Source organism: Balearica regulorum, chromosome 20 (assembly GCF_011004875.1).
Source record: "Balearica regulorum gibbericeps isolate bBalReg1 chromosome 20, bBalReg1.pri, whole genome shotgun sequence".
NCBI lineage: Eukaryota > Metazoa > Chordata > Aves > Gruiformes > Gruidae > Balearica > Balearica regulorum.
Genome location: NC_046203.1, coordinates 2,020,187 through 2,038,491, shown reverse-complemented (window position 1 = coordinate 2,038,491; position 18,305 = coordinate 2,020,187).

The window sequence follows — 18,305 nt, the reverse complement described above, 5'->3', positions numbered from 1 at the left end:
GATCTCTTTGGTATTGATATAAAAGTCAGACGACATCAATGGGTCAGGGAGCTGTGACACATCCATCCCATTGGCATCCGTCTTTCCTTAGCTGCATTGACTGGAAACATCAGATTCAATTTCTTGGAGACGCGGCCCAGAATGACAATTCGGAGCGAGGGAAGGTGGTGAGACGGGTGAGAAGTGGACCCAGCCGTGCAGTCTGTCTCCAGGAGAGGGTCAGGAAACTTCGGCGTCACTCCCAGCCAGCTGCTCGGGGATCAGAGCCATGTGCAAAATGAGATTTCCAGATGGTATAGAAGCAGGACAACACCAGACCAACCCACTGCGGTCTGTCAGCAACGAATATAGATGGTGCTGAGTATCACATTACCAAGAGGAGCATTTATCCTCGTAATCAGTGGCATGTTTTGTCCTCTCTCCTTCTTGGAAGAGACCTCTAGGGAAGTCGCTGAAACACTTCTGCATCTGCTGGCAACTCCCGTAAGGCGCCAGCTTTGGGGACAAGGGGCCAAATGCAAAAGCATATAGTTCATTCATTCATGTAGTTATTTTTAGGTATCTAACGGCCACTGGAAATCAATGGTCATTAGAGTGTAACTGCCAGCTTCAAACCTACCCCTCAGCCGGGTGATCAAGGGAAAGGCTGCAGGAGCCAAGTGACTGATGCTGCGTCGCAGTTTGAAGGATGGCTAGATGTAGGGAGGGGGGAGGCAGGGGAAGAGAGACCTTCGAGGACAGGTATGAGACAAATGAACAGCTTAACCTCTGCACCTTGATATTTTTAGCCAAATGAGAGGAGGCTTGCATGACAGTGGCATGCACATGTGACTGTGTACGTTCACGTGCCTTTCCTTTTCGTCTCTCATCATTTGAGCCCGTGGTCGATATTAGCTGATGCTGACAGAGACCGAAAATCTCCAAGATACTAAGTTCCTGAAAGTTTTGGCAAAATAAGTAGAGAGTCTCCAGTTTTGTCCCCAGAGGCAAGTGGCTCCAGCGTGACCTCCCTCTTGGGAGCAGCCACGGGAGAGAGGAGGGAGGGAAGGGCTGGGAACTGTGTCTGGGTACCACTTCTCATCTGTCACCAAAGAGACCAGGCAGAAATACGGCTGGCACTGAAAGCAGCGGTGTTAAACACGGGCACGTGGCTCAGCTAGCGAGAGCGGGAGGCTGAAGCCAGCCCGCACGATGCAGAGGTGGCTGTGTGCCGAGGCTGTGCCTTGCGGCATGGAAAGCTCCTGGGAAGATGCATCTCAGACACTGAATTAGCTCCCTGCAGCTTAAAAAAGGCAGTGAATAATGTAGACAGGAAAACGAGCACAGGACAAGCTGGCTGTCATCCAGTTTATCCAAATATTGCTATTTTTGGCTTTGTTCAAGTTTCTTTGCAGCTCAGAGGCACATCCCAAGATCCCAGTGCTTTTGATCTGGAAAGTACTGAATAATTCCCTTTAAACAATAATAAAAGAGGAATTTTTGACACCGCCACCATAGCAACAACTGATGTCATAAAGGTGGGAGCATGACTTCATGGCAGGACCCAAGTTCAGAAGGCACTTTTGCTCAAGAGCAAATATCACCTGCAGCAGAGCGGGGAATACAGAAAACTGAGTAAACAACAGAACATTGTTTTGCATAAATGTCCTTTTCCCTCCAGCACTGCTGAGGATGAACGCCCCTTTCCGATCATCAGACAGGTCGCTCCAAGTCGGGTTCTCCACCTAGACAGCATTTGGAGAAGTGGTTTTGCAGGGACTAACCCATTTCCAACGCTCCCTCGGGGGGCGGGGGGGGGCTTTAGCACTGGACTGCACAAGCTACGAGATTGTTAAATAATTCCAATGAGATAAAGGATTTCGCTAGTTTTTCTTGGCACTTGCAGCACAGTAGATCTGTGTGGAGCCCGGACCTGGGTGGAAACCAGGGGGTTGTTACCCAGCCCCTGCTTCCCGGGACAGCCTCTGTGGCTGTGGAAAAAGCTGTCCTTTTATATAGGGAGCCTTTGCACTGGGTCATACGGGGTGACTACGAGCCATCCGGGTGAATGCACGCCACCGCTGACGGCCGCTGCAGTGAAAGGCTCTGCTGGAGGAGACCCTTGCACATCCCGGAGACTGCTGAGTGGCTCTTAAAAGGCATCCTGGACAAAAATAAAATGTACTGAGGCATTTCAAATTCAGCCTGGAGGCAATCTCTGTCTGCAGCCCTTGGTTCACATCACCATCTGGCAGGAGGAGCTGAAATCCATTTCCATCAGAGGACTTGCCAGCAAGCGAAATAAAGCGAAGGTGGGAGCTGGTTTCTCAAAAAGCGAGGGCTCTTTCAGAGCTCCCGCTGCCTGGCAGCCTCCGAGACCAACGCCTGGGGAAGCGGGAGGCTTTTACTTGAGACCACGTTGGCATTGCCTAGATCTGCAGTGAAAGGCAAACCCAGAGAGGTCTTTGTCTCTCCAAGTCTGTGATACACAGTCTGGGGCACTGGCCAAGGCTCGGGAAATTCAGCTACTCCTAGACTGCTGGTTAAAGGGTCCTTTCTTCTGGTTTGTACTTCCATTAAACAAACAACTTCTTGCGGGGGGTTCCCCCTCAGGAATAACTTCAATTCTGAGGGCGGGGACCAAACCCCAGCACCCCCCCACGGTGCCCAGCACCGAGCCCGGGCGAGGGACAGACCAGGGGCACGCCGGGATGGCCGAGGGGTGTTGTAGCCTGAGCCCAAAATAAAGCGGATGAGAAGGTGAGCCACACTTCTCCGAAGATGATGCGTATCTACGCACATATTTCAAGTAATATTTTGTCGGCCGACGTTGTACAACAGAGAGGACTGTGTCTAAAGGGAGTCTGATTTTCCTACCCGTGACGGCGCCTGCCAATAACAAATAGATTCATTTATAAAATCTCTGTCATCGTCACCAGGCAAGTTTCTCCGGGGCTGCTGAGAGACAGACCTCAGGCCAAGTTATATTGCTCGCTTCATCATCCCTCACGGTTGCGTTGCCTGCACCAAATTTTCAAAATCTATTAATGACATCAGCCTGGGGTTTGAGGAAACAGATTTCCAATAGCTTGCGAATATCACATTCGGAATAAAAGCTGTTTGCCTTCTGCAGAAAAAATAAAGGAACGTGCATTAGAGGCCTCAGCAAGTCCCTGCCACGAGACCGAGGAGAGATTTTGCTGCTTTGTGGGTTTTCCGCCTGGCAGCGACAGGCAGAGGACACAGCGGAGACCCCGGACACGAGTGCTGGATGCTCGGGAGGTGCCAGCCGGGATCCTCGCCGACACATCGCAGACACAGGGGAGCTAACCCTGCCTGCCTGCGCAGCAGCTCCACTCTCTCTCAAAAAACCCGACAACCCCCAGGCTGCCCTGTAGTTATAAATAGCAAAGTGCGAGTCTGAAGCACCGGGGCGATGTGTGGTTTGCCTTAAAGTCACGATTCCCACCAGGCTGGGATGCGGATGGCTCGCCATGGAGAAGCTCGGCAATGCCCTGGGGAGAAGGCAGGGAGGGGAACCAGGCACCCGCTTGCTTCTTCCTCCCCTGCCACAACCAGGGTTATGGGACCGAGAGGCGAAGGGCACAGTTCAGAGCGTGGTTTGTTCGGGGGATTGGCTCGAACAGCCTCAGATCTCCCCAGTTTCTCATCCTCTGCTGCAAGCGAGCCCGGGAGGGCTGTGTCCTCTCCAGGGACAGGCCTGGGGCAGGGGGGGACAGCATGGGTCCCCTCCTTCAGCCCCAGATTTGCTGGTGGTTCCCCTTCTTAAAAGATATTTCCATTTCATGATGTAGCGTTCCTCCTCCCTCCCCGGTACTAACAGCATTTCAGCCACCGAAGTGGGACAAATGGCTTGACGCTGATTTCATATTTATTTGTTGTCCTTGAGATTAAATATTCTTAAATAATAACACCAAAAAGGCTTAGAGCAACAGATGAAATTCTTCTGAGCTCCCATTAATTCAGCACAGTGAAGAGACATGAGATTAAAGGGGTGGGATCAGGCTCTGCCTACAGCAAGGTAAGGGATTTATTTTTCCTGAAACAATGGGGTTTTTCTGAACCGGTGCATACACGGTTTCACGTAAAAGCTTAAAATCAGGGGAACATTAATCTGCTTTTACGGTCCATGCCTTTAATCAAAGCCTGTTGTAATTAACGCGCACACTAATAACTCCATAAATGCAGGACAGATTTAATAGGAAGAGTTTGCACAAAAGAAATTTCAACCAGAAAATGTAGTTCAGGGTGTTTCTGGCTGTGGGCTCAACCTGGGTGAAGAGCAACCAGCCTGCCGCTCCGCAGCGGGGCCGGTCTCCGCTTGCCTTCGCCGGGATACGTGTGCCCTTGCAAACCCAGGAGCGTTTGCATCCCGGCGGTGCTGGCAGAAGGGCTGGAGGGCTCCAGGGAAGGGGCCGCAACGCACCAGTTAAATTCTTCACGTGCAAAATCCCAACTGCTCTGGTGAACGATGAATGCCCGAGAAAGGCAGCACAGGGAGTAGGGTGCATGGGTGGTGCACGGGTGGGTGCCTTCCCGCGCCCCACAGCCCCCTCGGGAGCTGCCATCCCACGCGGTGGGAGGGTGAAGCCGGCGTTGGCCGGACCAGATGCAAAAGCCACATCTGGAGGCAGGCTGGAAAGCAACGCACCGGCATCACAGCGCTCAGAGTGCCAACGCGGGGACGGAGAGAGCCAGAGTCCTGCCCTGCCATTAAATATTAAGCACTTTCCTTAAGAAAAAAGCCTTTGGTTGCTGGGCAGAGACAATCAGGGAAACTTGTTGAATTAATCCGGAGATTTAATGTCCAGCTGTTGTGGAGTTTACAGGCATAAAAGATTATTGTGCTCGGAGGTCCTATGCCACAGAGACTAACAATTTTTGCTGCAATGGGGCTATCAAGAATTGGGATTGTGTTTTATGGGGCTGATATATGACTCTATAAAGGAGAGACAAGATCTCTTCCTTTTCTCTTTGAGTAGCTAGTGAGTCACGCTACAAAGCTACAATAAACTCGGTTTGAGGATTCAGGGATTCCAACGCAGCAACGCCAAAGTCTTCATATTATTACTATTAATTATTACTATTATTGCATTAATTTCTAAGGCATCAATCTCCATACTATCTGGGAAGTGTGACATAAATTTAGCACAAAATTAGCATACATTAGCTAAATTAATGTAACATACCATATGTGGCAAAAACTAACGTAACATAATGTGGAATAAATTACAATAATTTAACATTGACTCTCAGGACTTGATGAGACCGTAAATCTTCTTTAAGAACTAAGATTAAAGCAAGAAACATTAAAAAGTAGATTCATTTTACAAAGGAATAGTCTTTGCAAATGCAGTGTTTTGAAACACAGTTCATTTAGTAAAAGGTTTCATCCAATTTGCCACTTAATAGCATTGCTTTGCAATTACAACATTCCCTTTCACCCAAAGCACCTGCAGCGCTTTACAAATAATAATTCATTTGCACTATGTCTCGTGAAGTCAAAGAGTATCAGCATCCCCAGGTTTTACGCAGAATGAAAATGAGTCGTGGATAAATTAAACCATTTGGCCAAGTGAGGCAGAGGCAGGGACGGTGTCTCAGAAATCCCGACTTCCAGTTCTTTGCCCTGATCATCCATCATCACGCCGCGGCTGCTGCTGCTCGTGTCAGTGATGAAACCTCTTCCCAGCTCGCTCTGCTCAAACACCAGACCCTAACTTCTGCGTGCAACGAAGGGCACAAGCAGAGCCCCGCGGGGCGGAGGTGCCGGGCTCCAGCCGCCGAGGTGACCATCCCTGGGCGATGCCCACCCCACCGCTGCCCTCTCCTCTCCTGCCATTCCAAGGAGGACATTAAAACACTTTCTTCCCATCACCATGCATTTTGTTGGAGGAGGCATCTGGCTTTAATGGAGGGGATGTTTTTACTGTAATAATCACGCAGAGCTCAGTTTCACTCCTGCTGAAACCAACCCCCCTGCTCACTGCTGATATGGAGCCAACAGCAGCCCAGATCTCTCACAGGTCCCCGTCCACCTCCGCTGGGTACCAGACAATAACTGTACAACATGGGGAAACTCTTCACCCACTTCTTTGTTCCCATGCGGTCGGCGTTTTGCTCAGCTAATCGGAGGAACACAAGCAGCACATGGGGCTTTACTGCAACTGCTGCTCGGGTCTGCTGGGAGGAAAAACCAACCGCAATTTCCCTTCCGTGTACAGCATTTTACTGCTGTTAGCGGAGAGCCGTGCTTCTCCATGCCTCGAGGGGAAGAAGAGAGAGGAGGGAGAGTCAAGACATTGCCCTTGAAGAATGCAGGAGCAAGTATATTAGTCATAGAAAATCCATTACTCAAGATGATGAATGCCCTTTCCTGCTATGTTGCTGTTAGTTTCCAGAATTAAAACCCAGACACATGTTGCAGCTCTGTAAGGACACTAATTTACCCGACAAGTACACAGGTCACAAAACACGGCATTTCACCGGATCGCGGAGTCGGTCTGGCCATTGGAGAACTTCTCCTTTCCAGCCTCCACCATTAGGAATCCCCCCAAAGGACCCCAAATCCCCCATGGCACGTGATGGACCATGAGCACGTCTTTATCCCGTTCCCCTCTGAAGAGTCACCGTACTGCTCCATCTGCACAGGCCAAGGGAAGGGGGTGCATCCGGGGGAGCCCCAGGGGGGTATCCGTGAGCAGAGAGAGGATTTGTTGGTCAGAGAACAACTGAGGGGCGGCCATGAGATCCAGACTCAAAGAGCCGCTCGTGGGGAAGACGGGAAGGACTGGTGTCTCCCTCATGGACCATCCTGAGCCACAGAAGAAACCTGCGATGTGCTCCCATTGCTGGAGTAAGTCCATAGGAAGCAGCAGCCACGGCTGGCAAGGCTGCACTGAAACGATATTCCCATGGGAATTGCCATTTTCATAAATGCAAAAGAGAGAAAGGGAATTTAAGCTGGGCAGAAGGATGACGAATGCCTCGGGGTGCTGGGCACCATGCTTGGCAGGAACTTGCTGATGGAAGGAAATGTTATTTTTCAATATTAAACCAATCTCGAACTGATTCAGAATCCCGTGACAGCGGGGCAATTTAATCAACTGATCCAAAACATTTCACCTTTGGAGTGAGAAAATGCGCTAGTGGAAAAATGAAATGTTCCAAAAATGTCTGAAATCTGGCTTTGTTTTTTTGCGTACCATCCTTTGAGATGTTACGACACAATGCCAAATTGTGGAAACGCAGGGATTTTCTGAGGAATAAAAATTTGAAATTTTGCTTCTTCCCAGTTAGCCGTGAGTTCAATATTATGAAGCAGGTTTTAAAGCTGTAGAGAAGGTGATGAAAGAATATTAATGATGTTCTTAGATGAGCAGTAAAATATACTGATGCTGCTAATAAATTGTAGCTGCTTTTTTCTCCATTGGGATATTGGATTGATACAAGCTGATCTGCGAGATAATTTTTGTTGTGCTTTGCTGGAAACCGGTGAAGGAGAAAGGTTAAAATCGGCGACACTGCCGGTACCGGGAAGACACCACGAAAGCCGGTGGTGATTCATCAACTTAGAACAATGCAGACCACGACCGAAGGAACTGTTATGAACCCAGGAAGGGTAGCGTCAGACCTCCGAATTATTCATCAGTCCCCAACCCAGGCCTCTGCTTGTGCTTTTTATCTTGCAAATAAGATGTCAGATCTCAGGAGGCTTAATTCAGTCTCTGCTTCCCCAATTTGGTGGACCATCTATAACGATTTGCCATTAAATATCCCACATTCACAAATTCCTACATTTATTGGCTTCATTTTAAAACATCATGGCTATCTTTTTATGTCAGCAGGAGATATGACACAGCTCTTCGATGAAGAGAACTGACTATAAAAAGTGCTAATAAAGAAATCAATCTAACATTATAGCACATATTTAGAGTTAATTCTACCTGTTCTCCCCCTCGAGCAATAGACAGCACCTAATAACAGCAGGATCATCTGAAAAGGTATAGCCCTTGATTTAAAAACTGATGCGTGTCAAGGTAATGGGATTAAAAATGAATTGCCGTTTCTAATAGCTTCCCACCAGCATCTATCTCACTGTCAGGGCTTCCCAAATAACGGAACATGAAGACACAGCCTGAAATTAGCTCATCGCATTATAAGATTCTTCCTAATGATCTTCTGAATGAATTCCTGCTATTTGGCAACATGATTTTAAATATCAGCTTTTTTTACGTACTGATAACACACGATGGGTTCTTCACTTAGCAATGGTGCCTTGCAGAATAAAACAAAGTGATTTTTTTTGGGGGGGGGGGGGGATTGGTGCTTTCGTTGCTCTCGGCAAAGAGGAGTGAGCAGCCCCTCGTCCTGCTCCCAGGCACAGGGCAGAGTCTGGCCCCAAATGGGTTGTAGGGGCTCGATGGAAAATGAAGGTCCCGTTGGGGAGATCATCCTATATCTCCCCTCACAGAGGGTAAGCGTCTGCCCCGGGGTGGCACAGCAGGCAGAGCGGGCAGAGCGGGCAGAGCAGGCAGGGCTGCTGGCTCGGGCAGGCTGCGCCGTTCCCAAATTTATATTCCTGTGTATTGCAGCCTGCGTTCTCAATTGACGATCGTGTCCCGGTTTTAACTGCAGCCTTGACACCACTCTGTTTCTTTGGTGTACAAATCTGTCAAGGGCGCCGGCTGAGAGAGTACATAAAAGCATATTTTTTTTTACATTTGCTCGAGTCTCAGTGTTTTACATATCGGAAGAGGAATAAAAAGATGACGAGTCTTTGATATTCTGTGGCACATCTCGTGCAAAGATCACGTAGTTTCTTCGTGGTGTCACCACCCAGCTTGCGATATTATGCCTACCGTTCAAACGGGGTGAGACGGACTCCAAATAAATTTGGGGCTTTCCTCCTCCTCCTGGCGGGACAGACCCACAGCACGCGGGGGGCTCAGGCCAAGGCAGGGTAAATGCATCCACCCCCCATGGATGCAGACGCCCTCGCGGGTGCTGATGCCTGTGAACGTCCCCGTGCAGAGGACAGCTGGTGAAGCAGATCTGACTTGGACCCAGCGCTCTGGTCCGACTCCAGCTTTCCCAGTTCTGGATGCAGACTGGGTGTGGGGATTCTGTAATTGCAAGGACCATCCCTCTGGGTACCAGAGAAGACATTAAAGGAGCTGATTTCAATTTCCATCCTCTAAGGGGTCTATTAATAAACAGTGTGGGTAAATATCCTCCCTCCAATTATGACAAATACCTTGAAGGTACAGTGTCCTTTTAAACAAACATTAGATGCCTTATTAAATCTAAATTAAATGCTCACTAAGGGCCATTCATTGACAAAAAATGTTTCCAAAAGTAATGAGCAGGTCACCTCACTGGTGTATTACTGCTCGACCTTGGCTTCCCTGAGAGACAGCCCTAGATAATGCACCAAACGCCTGGCTGATGAATGGCTCTGACGAAATGCTCTTGACCTTAGGATGCACTCCAAAGTGATGAACAGTTAATGATGAAAGGCTCCAGAAAGAGATTGTTTTAATTTCTGGTCATAACATGCAATTTTCAGGGCATTGCTTGGGGAGGGGAGGAGAGTACAAGGAACGGAAAGAGGAGGTTATACTTCAGTATGTAACAAGACGTGGTTTAACAGCATCACTGAAAGGCACCGTATTTCTGGTTCAGTGATGCTGTAGGGGATGTACAGCGCTTTCCTCAGCCCCCTCTAAATTCATGGCAGAGGTAGCCAGTGAGCCTTCCCTCAAAGCTTCTCCCTGGCTTACAGCATCCTCTGAGCCGTCCTCGTGGTCTCCCACCGAAAGCCCCCCTCACCCTTCATGCCCAAGGGGCACCAGCTGATGACGCATCTCGCCGCATCCCTCCGCGCTCTGCCAGCCCCGGTCCCTTCTGCCCAAGCCACTGCATCAGCCGAGGTGCCGGAGAGAGTCCAACGCCTATTCGTCAGCTTGCGATTGCTTCAGCCCCTGAAGCACTCGCTTTTCTCCCATTCTGAAGGCAATAAAAGTAATGAGAAGAATGATTGTGCCATCTGCTCCCCAAGCTTTTCACCTGCGCTGGCAAGGCAATTTATTGCGCTTGCCTCTGTCAGACACCATCCCCTGGGCAGCAGCAGGCGAGCCTGGCAATCTGGGTGCCTTTTCCATCCCATATGGGCTTTCCCTGGCACAGGGAGCTGTGCAAGAGGTTTGCAACTTGAAAAAGAAACGTCAAGGTGCATCCCTTCACTTGGAGGGACAGAGTAAGGGATGCAGAATTTGCTGCTGAGCTGGGGATGAGACTAGCCCTGGCTCAAAACTGCTCCGTGGCTTGGAGCAATGCTGAGACCAATTGGGGTGCTGCGTACCCCAAAAACCATGCCAGTCATTCAGTGTGGTGCCATTAACGATATCATGGGAGTGTCCAGAGGAGGATGTGGACATTTTACTACCCAAAAGAAGGGATGAACAAAACAAAGTGAACAAGAGGTAAGGGGAAGGGAGAGAACGGCTCGAAGATAGTCACCAGGATTTTGTGCTCTCAGTGGGCTGACTGGGAAATCAATAGAGGAGATAAAAAAAGAGAAGAAAGAGAGGTCTGGCTGGAAAAGTCAGGCTGAGATTCACTTGGAAAGAGTGGCTGCAAGCACATCAAAGCCCCTGTGGAGCAAGGCTGGAGCAAGGCTTGCCAGCAGAGCTGCAGGTCCCCACGGAGCCGGGCTTGGTGACAAGAGCAATGTGTGTGTATCTGAAGAGCTTTGTACTTGGAGCCCAAGCGCTCTTTGGTAAACGATACCGAAACGTCACAACTCGCCTTGTGAATATTAATGCTGCACACTTGGGTAACCTCAGATACTGAGAGTTTGGGGACTTGCTTGAGGTCAGAGAGAGAGACAGTGGCTGATCACGGTGCGACCCTTCGCATTAGCTACCAGACTAGCTACCACACTTCATCCATCTCTCAGAGGAAATGAGAGTCATTTTTTTTCTCCCTTCCCTTGTAGCTGAATGCAGAAAGATGTATTGGTTCAATCTAAAGGCACAGCAAATAGTCACAGGGCCTTGGCTCCAGAGGGATTTTTTGTTCTTTTTTATACCAACTAATTACATTTAAACAAATTCTCACTGTTGAGCTTGTTGGGAAGTGTCAGCTCCTGTTTTTGTCATCTGGCCTCACAACGCTCACTCTGGCTGAGTTTGCCTAGCACTTTCATTAACCTTTCAGGGCATTTTGCTTATGAAACAGTGAAACAAATGAACAATGTGCCACTTTGCCTGAAGTTTCAGTTCGGCTGCACTTTAACTGGCCTGTGGCCTGAGTTTTGAAGTGGTCCAGTCTCCACTCTGCATGTTCATCTATGCCCACTCATCACAAAGTTAACCCTGGAGAAAGAGAGAGATGCAACATATACAATATATGTATGTGTCTCTCTGTATGTGTTTATAAAATCAAGCTATCTCCTAAGCTTTGAGTGAAAGGCAGGACTTCACCTTACTCCAAGGCATATGGTCTTTCATGATGGGGAAAATGAAGCCTTTTGTGGACCTTTCATAGTGCCTAACCGTAGGCATATAACTAAAAAGCCTCAGTGAAGACCTTAGTCATCTAAAGAGAGAGAACAGTGGGTAAGAGAGATGTAAATGGCTCCAGAGGGCTATTCTGAGTCACAGGAGACAGGGTAGAAGGACCTTGAAAAATCATTGAGTCTGTTTCCCTGCCTCCAGGCAAGATCAGCTCGACCAAAACCACTCCTGACAGATGTTTGTCTGATCTCTCCTCCAGAATTTCTTCTGCTGCTATTTTAAGCCCATGACTTCTTTTTGTGAGAGCAGTGAACTTGTTAAAAAAAAAAAAAAAAAAAAATTGAAGTCTCTTTCTCTCTGTGGAAAACTTGAACATACTTGGTGAACTATCTTTCCCTTCAGCCTTTTCTTCTAGGCAGCAAACAAATCCTGTTCTTGTTGTTTTCTTCTGCGGAGGTGATCTCTGGACCCCTCGCCCTACTCGCTGCTTTCTTCTGCCCATTCCCACTGCCTGCTGTTCGCCTTCGGTGCTCTTGGCTTATTGTTAGGAGGTGCACATTTTTCTTGCTCTTCCTTCCAACCATCCATGTTTAAGTGAGAGTCCTAAAGACATAGCAACAACGCTCCTTCAAGAGTTACCTGAAATTCCTCACAGTCTCAGTCAACCAAGAGGAAGGTCAGAAAAGAAGGGCTGATTTTGCCTCATGTGGTTCTTGGCGAGATGTTTTAGGGCTGCAGAAGAACTCATATAGGGTTTCACTCTGATCTTATCATCCAAGGGGAAACAGAGATACTGCAGGGTCAGCATGTTTAAAGGAAAACTTTTAAAAATTTCTGGCTTCAGGTAAGGGCTGCTAACTCCAGTCTCTCATAATAGATCCACCCATCAGCAAAATAAAGTGTGCATCACAGGAAACAGAAACCTGAAGGTGAATGGCACTCACCCAACCTCTCCTCTTGGAGCATGTTTCTCATTAAGCTCCTCTGCTGCCTCCTAAGTCTTGTTCTACTGTGAATTTGTTCATTGCTATAATGATCGGCCAACCCTACAGTCTCTGATTTACACCCTTTATCTCCAGGCAGTAACCGCCACTTCATCATTTCCTCCAAAAATGCAGGAAAAACTCCTTGAAACATGTGGCTCTTCCTGACCCAACATGTGGCTTGGGACATTCAAACTCAAAGTCTCTCTGTAACAATCATGACAGATGGACTTCTCAACATTTTTGGCTACAGCATCTCCAGCTGGTAATGATAAAGTGGGCGGGGAGGAACGATATCTGAGGATAAGGCCATGGTACATCTCGTAAGTCAGGCTACGCAGAGCCGGGACAGCCAGTTTTGAGTTGCAAAGCTTCCAGCTCTGGGGAAGGATGCAATCCATCTTGCAACAAAATGAACAAGAGGCAGTTGCTAAACTTCTGTGAAGCTGATTTAGGAATCCCGGTGCTGGGTGTGTGTAGGGAAACCACCTTCTATCATCAGGTGGGATGGACGGGCCTTTCTAAAAGCATCTCTAAAGTAATCCCAGGATCTTATTTTTAGTCCTCACCCCCAAAAAAGAAAATATTGCCTCTTCCACCAACTCTCTCTGCTCTGTGGCAAGTCCAGTCCTTGATCACAAATCCCTGACCCCACACGCGCTGCTTGCCCAGACAGTCTCTTAGGGAAGAAATCTTTGAGCTGAATCAGTTGGGCTTGTTGTCATCACAGACAACCCCTGCAGCCTTCCTGTGTTAGATTGGTAAATATATTCAGCCACCCATTGAAAGTTTGGCCTTTCTTGCTCCTGAATGTGGAAAAGCCCCTGTGCAATAGATGCTGCACATGGATCTATGGGGAGAGGGAAGTCAGGAGCAGGACGTGAGCGACAGCTCCATTGCATCGCTGGCTGCAGCTCTACATTCCATTCATTGACCGCACCCCAAAAGAAGGGCTATGGTCTTGGAGCAGAGCTGTAGAGAGCACCCATCTAAAGCTTCATTTCAGCTGCTAAAAATATGCAAGAGCTGAAATTCTCCTACATGGTTTTCCCCTTACAAGGCAAAAATCCTCCTGTTAATGGCTTGTAATCTCTCTGCCACTCCTAGTGGCAAATAACTGGTGAATCTCGAAGGGCGAAGGAGCTGACTTCTGCTACTTTTGTTCTCGCAGGTGGGAAACATTAGCACTGACAACTTGAGCTGCGCAATATGTTTTACTCCAGGAGGAGAGAAGATGGATGCTGCAGGAACAAGACGAATAAAACTGCAAAGCAGCGTAAACCACTCGCTCAAAGGCTCAGTGCTGAGCAGAGAGAGACCAATGTCCTTGCCGGTGCTCAAGCAGTGACCTGAGCCACCGTTGTGCCTTGCCATCCGAGCCATCCCTTTGCCTTCTCCCCCGTATCAGCTCCAGCCCCAGCAGGGAGGCTCCCCTGTCCAGCAAAGCCATTTCCCATTTCTGCACAGAAGGATGAGCTAGAAGTAATCTACTCCAACAAGATATGGAGGCAGACTTTTGGCTAGAATCCAGGTTTTTATTAATATCCCTGGCTGGGGGAAGGCAAAGCTGTTCTTCCTTTCATACAGAAAGTACCAAGAGGAGGAAGAGAGAGACACATTTCTGTTTAAGCCTTCTGCAGCCTCGAGGCTCTTGCTGCCCTGGAGGGTTTCTTGTGGGTATGTTTGGAGGTCAGCACGAAGGCGCAGGGCGGTGGGGATTGACTGCGGTAGGACATATGTGTAAAATTCCTTTTTCATTATATACACTGGTAGGTGGAACTGAGAGGAAGAGGAAATTTGTCGTTTGCTTAATAATTTATTTTTAATCCTAGCTTGTGGAGAAGTCCAATTCCTAGGACAGCAAGCGCTCCAGCCACAGCAGAGGAACTGCAGAATTCAGGCCGTTTTGGGGAGTTTTAGGATGAAAAGCACTGCTACAATCTCTGCTCTGTCCACAGGGTCACAGCATGTGGTCAAGAAGAGAGGTTTCACCCCCAAAGGCTGCTCAGCCCACAGCTCCCCAACAGGGATCACAGTCCCTGATTTGGGTATCTGAGTTTCAACCACAGCAAACATCACCCCTCTGCCAATTATTGTTTTAGGGCAGCCAAGGCACCCCAGAACCTCCACAAGAAATTCTTAGTGCAAAAATGCTAGGGAAGGATTTGGGGATTATCAGGAACATTAACAGCAGTGGAGAGGTTGGGGGTAGAAACACCCAGTCCAACTTCTGTGGGCAATATTTATTTTTAGGCCTTCCTTTTTAACCTTTTATTTTCCACAGATGTTGGAGATTGGGATCTAGACTATCACAGATGACATCATTAATTTGGATTTCAGGAAGCCTTCAAGAAAGATCTTTACTGTCAGCTCTGCTTTTTTTTTTTTTTTTAGCTACTAGACAAGCCAAGGAGATTTATGAAAGCCCTGAGGGCATGGCAGGAGGACAGACCCACTGCCAGGCGAAGGGGTTGGCAGGCAGCTTGGGACACGCAAGCTCACGTGCAGTTCATGGAAAGAGCACTCAGACCTGGTTCGTCTCCAAGGAGCGTAAATCAGTCTGACCCTAGGAAGAGGGAGCATCCTACCTTTGGGAAATGTCACCCTCACTCCAGGAGCACCACATCAGCTTTCCTCAGTCAGCGAGACTTGCATTTCCCGTGGCAGCAGCACCAGTATTTTGGAAGCAGAGAGGCTGCTTTCCTACTCTGGGAGCAGCCAAAGACGAGGCACCAGGAGGCATCTGCCCCATCCCATCACGAAAGGGGGGAGCTGCCCCTTCCCTCCTGCTCCTCCCCGTTGCCCTTCCCTTTGCACCTCCTGCGTGCTGGAGGCAGCAGAGCATGCCCCCCTTGATAGGGCTGCTGTGGGCTGTAAGACTTAATTTGCCTTTCTGGGGGATCAACTGCTTCTTTTACTTTCAGTAACTTCACATGATTACCCAGTTTGAGTTTTCATAATGCTATAACTCGTTCCACTGATACATAATGGGGTTTTGCTGCATTGAGGCTTTCCCATACAAACAGCATTTAATCTAGGCTTAATAAATTCTTCCCAATGACTAATGCCTCACCTTTATTTTGTGATCTCCAGCAGTGGCAGCACATAGTGTTTCCTTGCCAATGTATGTGAAAACCACCAGACAACAGAAACTCAGGATCTTATCGAGCAGCGAACAACTGGACCCCAGCCAGCCAAAGCCCTGAATTACCCAGATAGCAGTGTGAGAGATAACAGTTGTGCTTGTAAACAGCTTGTAAGGAACACACAGAATGGCCCTTTTTCAGAAGTCTGCAGAAATAGGAGCACATTTTCTGCACCTGCATGCCCATACTGTCTGTGGCAGGAAAGGGACACATCCTGGACCGTGTTTCAGCTCCAGGAGACTGAAATGGTAACGAAAGCTGGTTTAAAAGTGATGCTCATTGGGTTGGGAAGGGCACGTTGCCATTCCTTATGCTGACCCTCAAGATCACAGGCTGGGAATAAAAAATAAAAATAAAAAAAAAAAAGAGAGAAAATGAAGAAAAGGATCTTCTGTTATTCATTAACCACACTTTTGAGTTTCTTCTCACCAGGCAGCATCTGTGCTTAGACCAAATCCCTGCCCAAATACAAGTAAGATGCTTGGCTTATAGACTTGTTAAAGTGATAGAGAGCCAGACAGTTCAAATGACACAGGGTTGTGTGATTGTACTATTCGAGGGCTCTTGCTCAGTCACTATCACTGGCTTTAATAGCTATGATTCCTTACCCATCCCCTGACTTTTACAGGATGCCATGTATATACACACACGTGTGCACACACAGAGTTTCTCTCTAAGGCAAACCCTGGAGTTCCTGAGGAGCAGCAGGAGACACTCAAGAGATCCCAGGGTTTATCTCAAGCATCACTGCCATCAGAATGTCTTATCAATTTGGTTCTATGTCAAATTTTTGTTCAGCTCTGCGACCACAAAATAGCCAGATAGATGGGAATCCTTCCTAACCTGCAGTTCTGATGCAGGCTGGATTCCCAAAGCAGGCACAAGGCTGTAGCTCTTCCCCTGGCTGCAGGGAAATGCAAGCCTGCTTGGCAGAATTCAATACTAAAAGCAAAAATTTGGCCTGCCTGTGGTGGCCCATCATATTGGCAAAAATTTCCTGCACCCAGCAGTGCATGAAAATTGCTGTTTCTTGCAGCAGAAGAGCTGCTTCATTTCCCAAGAGCATTCCCCCTCCCATCTTGCCCACTTTGCTCTCCAAAAGACTCCCCGACACGGGCCAGATGGCTGCCCAGCCCTGCCATCCTGCACCTCACCCTCCCTCCAGCACGGAGGAAATGAAATCCACCGGCGCTTTGCTGGCCTCCTCCGCCCGGCTCCCCAGCTCTGACGGGCACCCGCGCTCACGATCGACTGCTCGGAGCGTTCACCTGAGCCCTCCCTGTCTGCTCACACCATTTGATCCTTCGGCCAGCGCCAGGCACATTTTCAGACACGTTCTTCTACATTGCACCGAGATGATTCGGTTCCCTGGTCTTTATTTAGGAGCCAGTTACGGCAGTGACCGTGTTATATATTTCCCCCTGCTTCCAGAGGACTATAGCTCTGCTGTCTTCTCTGACAGGGCTATAGCCTTTCCTTTCACGAAATAAAAGGAGTCTGCTTTCCTGCCCTCAGAAAATAGCACTGATTGCACAAGGAAAAGGTGTCACTAGATCAGATCAATCCACAATACATAACACTTCTAAAGGCGTGCCTCTAGTTCAAGTTAGAGACAGCAAACCCAGGAGTTAGATTAAAAAGCAACCAAATCAGCAAATTACCCTTGCAAATGGGCATTCAGACCTACTGAATTTCAAATCAGGCAACAGCAGGAGATAATAGTTGCATGGGACGTGTGCGATGGGTCGATGGGATCTCAAAGTCTTGCAAAAAACCCCAAACGGAAGCACTGCAGCACTCCAGTCCAAATCATTGTTGGCTCACCAATGCAACGAGCACCGGACCGCGATTACTGCTGCGGTGGCCAGTCAGTGAAACTGCCCCGCGCTTCTTCAGAGCATCAGCTTCTGCAGCTGGCAGGACCGTACCAGAGGACCAGTATAGCCCAGTTGCTTGCAGGAGAAATATTGGCCAGTTTGGCAAGATCGATGACTTCTGCTCTGGAATATCCCCACAGCTGGGAGTGCAAGAGTGCTGACATTACTATTAAATGTCTTGGAAAGTAGCACAACTAAGAGAACAAAATATGCAAGCCAGGAGAGAGAGGCTAGGAGAAAAATGTGCAGGGAACAGTCTATTAATACCTGCCTGTACTGCCATTGCCTTTAATCAGCACTAATAATCCCTCACTGTCAGGAGCATTTCCATTCACCCTCTAATTTTAAATAATTATTATAATAAGGATTCTACTACCAAACACTAGAAACAGCATCCTTGTCACTAAAACTGTACCTAGTAATTGAAAAACAAACCGGCAGAGGATCTATCAACTACACACGCGAAAGAAAAAGAACATTAACTACCACGCTGCAAAGCCCTTTACTTGTCATAATAAATTAGGTGTTGCATTACACATCCTGCCGGAGCTGCAAACGCGTGGTAACCCAGCTAGCGTGCGGGAAGGGGAGACCTAAAGGGCCAACATCTTCCAGGGAAATAAGGTTTATGTCAATACTGTCCTGCTCAAATTAAATGGCTGTCAGAAGAACTGGCCTCACCTCCCATTTGGAAACTTGAGGGTCATTTTTTTGGGGGTGTCTGGGAAACCACCCACCCAGCTACACGCAGCTCACAAGGTGTGAAATCCTTGATGCACA